We start from the raw sequence: 5000 nt of genomic DNA on the forward strand, positions 1-5000 counted from the left end.
TACATGTACACGGTACAGCCACGACGTGCTGACACGGGTGTGCAACAGTGATACAAGGGTACAGCCCCGGCATCACAGGTGCACGGAGGGTGACACAGGTATGGCCGATACACGGGGGAAAAATGTCGCGCGACCGTGACTTCGGCCGGCGGCCCGCGTCGCCACAGGTGACAGGTCGAGCGGAACAGAACGCGGGCGCAAACACGTGACGGCGACCGCCGCCGCCATCGCCCATGTCATCGACACACACCCCGCGTGTCCTGGGCTTCGACTCTACGGCAACAGGTGACAAATGCCTGTGACATGGTAAAAGCGTGTTCTCTCTGCGAGGGAATTGCTCTCTCTGCTCGGCACGGCGGCGGCGGCGGGCGCGGGTAGTCGACCATAATCACCGCTGCTGTGCAGCAGACGCCAAACAAAGGTGACAAGGCGACAGGTTTTGCGCTGCGCGCTGACAAATGGTGGACGCTGCGAAGGCATGTCAGCTAATCCACTAACAGTCTGGACAGAGGCGGCAGAGCGAGGCACAGCGAACATGAGAGAGAGAGATAGAGATACGAGAGAGAAGAGAGCGAGAGAGAGAGGTGGAGAGAGAGAAAGAGAGCGAGACAAGAAGATAGAAGAGAGCAGACAGAGAGATAGGAGAGAGCGGAGAGAGGAGAGAGCGGAACGAGAAGAAAGAGAGAGAGAGAGAAGATCGAGAGAGGAGAGACGAGAGGAGAGAGATAAGAGATAGAGATTAAGAGATAGAGAGAGAGAGAGAGAGGAGAGGAGAGAGAGAGAGAGAGAGAGAAGAGAAGAGATAGGACGAGAGAGCGAGAGAGTGAGAGAGAGAGACAGAGAGCGAGAGAGAAGAGAGAGAGAGATGAGCAGAGAGAAGAAGAGAGAGATAGAGATGAAAGAAGCGTAGAGAGTTGAGAGAAGAGAGGGGGGACGAGAGAGAGAGAGAGGGGGGGAGGACAAGAGGCCGTGTACCCGCCCGCGCGCGATATAGCAGACACATATAAGCTGGGTCGCTCGCCCGCATGTGAGCGCGACACGCACGCACGCACGCACGCACGCACGCACGCACGCACGCACGCACGCACGTAGCGACAGCTTGCAACTAACTGCTGACGCTGTACACATTATTGCAAGATGCCACGTTGCTTATGCTAAAATATTCCCCCTCCCCTACTAGTAGAGGACCTGGCTAAGATATGTATGCACATAATTTAGGAAAGGATATCTCAATTGCTATAGGCGAATATGACCCCAAGGAACAACTTGGGATGTGTGCCTAAATCTCTATCCGGGGCGAACAGCCCGAAAAGGACCACGCCCTTTTAAAAGTGACCACGCCCTTTTTCATCGAAAGTGCTACTACCGACATATCTTCTAAAACGTTGGAGCTACAGATTTTCTTATATACGCCTTGCGTGGGCAAGCAGTGGAAGGGGAAAACTCCCCACATATGGCTGGTAGACACTATAGCCACTCGGGAACATCTTACAGATATATCAGTGCTAAGCTTACAGACGGTGTTGTTCAGCTGTTTGGTGTTCACTAAGCCGTATATTAATGCTTGCTAATTACACAAACAAATAAATTATGCATAGGATCGATCGCATATCGTTACCAGCGTTCCGTAACAATGTTCTCATAATTACACTCATCTTACGGTCAAGGTTAGCTCTGATCAAACATACAGCAGCTACCACCCTACACCACGCGTCCAGCATGCCTTCAACGTTAACAGTTCCACACAAAAAACAAGATCCCCAAACTAGTTTACATGCTTTTCGGTGTGCTCTCGTATATATATCTTGTTGTGATGCAATCACGTTTATTCTTGAGATATATCAAATAATTTATTCCCGACGCCAATGGCACTACATACGCAATTCGATTATAAAATAACACCGAACGCTAAAGATTCGTACATTACGCAGCTATTTAGTTAGTACGTCCCATTTGTGGCCGCAATGGAACCAAATGGATAGGCTTTCACAGTGAATAAGCTACTTGAATAAGCTACGTGAATAAGCTAGGTGAATAAGCTAGGTGAATAAGCTAGGGGGAGAAATACGACATACACAGCACTGACAGCAGACCAACGGACTTCGCCCCGCCTTCCAACAAGTTACGATTATAGAGGGCGCACGTGAATGTACTTGCCGCGGAGTCGCGGCGTCGCGGACACGTATAGCTATTTCTATTTATAGCTCACACATCAAGCCAGCAGCAGCAGCAGCGACAGTACAAGTCATCACACGGGTTTTTCGTGCAAAAGCGTGAAAAAAAAGTGTGCATTCTACTCAGACCCATAGGCCACGACTGGAATTTAAAATGCAAAATGATTAGAATGTTACGTAATTTTATGATAGATTGTAATATAGCATCTCGTGCGTGTCTCATTAATGCTCTGTCCCATTAGTCCTTGATTACAACTCTGCGCGGTGCTGCTTCTTCTGCATTCCACGTTTTACGAAAAAATGCGTTTTAAAAATTGATAAATTAGCGAAAATATATTAAATTGACTACGTCACGAATTTTCTATGGTGTATATTTGTTGCAATTTTTTTTACATGATAAGTACTAACGGCACTAAATGTATCCTCAAATTCTTACCTGATAACATTGTTTTTCCACTAGTTAAAAATCCAAAAAATTTGGGCGATTTGATATATTGATCATGCCATGCTTGCTATGGGCTATGTATGAGTCACGAGGGTTTGTTCACATCGAACAGAATAGCAAAATAAGAAGTATAAGTCTATAATGCGGCAGAATAACTTACATTTTTGTGAAAAAGTGGACTTAATTTTGTTTGACATTTGCTAATTACGGTGACGTAATCACTTTAAATTATTCGCAATGCGGCACCTAAGGGGATGACGTGTCGTTACGATAAGCCGACAATTCTATGTGGAGAAATAAATAAGAAAATGATATAAACTTTAAACTGCATATTAAATCCCCATTAGAGTCATGAAGTGTCAGTGGGTATTAATATATAATTAGAATTTACTTGAAATTAAACAAAACATACGCACAAAATAAACCGACATAATTGCACATAGTACATGTGGAAATTGGAAAACTGCCGCCGATGAAAAGTTTAGATTGATAAAGAGTTTCGTGTGTTGAGAAAACATTTGCACTAGAACTGGCATATTTTACGGAATGGTGGACAACCCCATTCACGGCCCACGCAAGCGCGCACTCCACGCACGCACGCACGCACGCGCACACGCACGCACGCGCACACGCACGCACGCACACACAGTGTACGCATAGGAGTTCACACACACGCTACGTGTAATACAGGAACACAGTTCAGTGTCTTTGCCCCTGGTACTGCCTGGTATGCCACGGCCACGGCTGGTTTCACTAGACTCCCACCCACCACACTCACTTTCACTCAGTGTGCCGTTGCCCCGTCTACCATGCTCCGCCGCGCTCACCACTCGACAGCACACACACACAGAGGCGCGACGGCCGCACAGGGTTCAGCGGCGTTAAACGACGGAAGGTAGAAATCGACGACAAAAGAATCGCGGTACCGCTCGTGTAACTGGTACAGAGTTAACTTGAGCAGCACTTATCGTCAACAGCTGTGATATTGTGGGCAGGAAAAGAGACAAAAAAAAAGAGTGACAGCGTAGCAAAGCCTGTAATTTAGTCGGTGTCAGCCCATACTCGCCCACACTCTACCACAACGACTTGATGTAATGGAAAGGAACAGGACTCCCCCGCGCGCGTCTGTACATTTGTCTGACGGTCTAGTAACTTTTGAATTTGAAGATACAGACGAGACGGACAAGAAGAGAGAGAGAGAGAGAGAGAGAGAGAGAGAGGTGACAGATAGGAGAGACACAAAGGCAAATTATAAAAACATATATAGTGTGAGAGAGGTGAGGTAGAGAGGGAGAGAGAGACCGAGATTGAGAAAGAAGGCGAGTTAGAGAGGAAGAGTGTGGCGGACACACACGGAGGAGGGAGGGAGAGAAGAACAGAGGGAGAGAGGGAGAGAAGGAGAGAGGGAAGGAGGGAGGGAGGAGGAAAAGGGGAGGGGAAAGCGAGGGAGGGAGAGAGCAGAAGTGAAAAGGGGCACGATAATTAATTTATAGATGGGGAATAGGGTACGACATGCGACGACGAAATGACAAGGCACAAGTGAAGGATGCAGACAAGTGAGGACATAGATGAGAGCGAGAGCAGAATATGACACATGTGCAATAGAGACGTGGTGCTACATGCATGGTGGATGGGTGCGGGATACGTCAGATTAAGACACATCAGGGGTAGAGCAAGGGTTAGCCAATGATTGATTGATTAATTGATTGATTGATTGATTGATTGATTGATTGATGGGGGAAGATAGCAAGACAAGGACAGAAACGGTGAGTTGTGGTAGAGACATGATAAGATGTAGATGGGGGTTGGACGGGATAAGCAATATATGGGGGCGGGGGACAGAATAACCGACAAACTCACAAAATAATTCGACGTTGAAAGGCATAAAATATTGAAGTGTTTACACCTCGACACACATCAGACACTGAAAGACATCAAACACTTTACACCAGGGGTGCTTAACCTGTGGTCCATGGACCCCTTTGATGTCCGTGAATGGGCTTCAGGGGGTCCGTGGATGGGCTTCAGGGGGTCCATGAGCACCATCGTATGCAAAATTTTATGTTTATGAGCTTATGCGTATGTGCATTATTCTGGGGAGGGTTCCGTATAGCTTTTACCAGGTTCTCAAAGGGGTCCATGATCCCGAAAAGGCTAAGAACCACTGCTCCACACTAAATCGTACGAGATTATCGCGCGAACGAAGCAATTTCGAACAACCCAAACATTCGTTAGCGTGTGCATCAGCATCCCCTTCCCCCTCCCTCTGGGGGTTCGGGGCAGTGACGTGGGGGAAAGGTCCCTGTTAAGGAGAGTACGTGGGGAAGGGTTCCTGTAGTGGAGAGTACGTAGGGAAGATTACCTGTATGTGAGAGTACGTG

The 5000-nt window shown here is 47.5% G+C and overlaps 1 protein-coding gene across 1 annotated transcript in view; it reads right to left on the bottom strand.

The window, feature by feature from the left end:
* Positions 1-5000, bottom strand: part of LOC106806890 (solute carrier organic anion transporter family member 4A1-like) — a 38778-nt gene that overhangs the window by 18279 nt on the left and 15499 nt on the right. The window lies entirely within an intron of this gene.

The sequence above is a fragment of the Priapulus caudatus genome, unplaced genomic scaffold (assembly GCF_000485595.1).
Source record: "Priapulus caudatus unplaced genomic scaffold, Priapulus_caudatus-5.0.1 Scaffold184, whole genome shotgun sequence".
Lineage (NCBI taxonomy): Eukaryota > Metazoa > Priapulida > Priapulimorpha > Priapulimorphida > Priapulidae > Priapulus > Priapulus caudatus.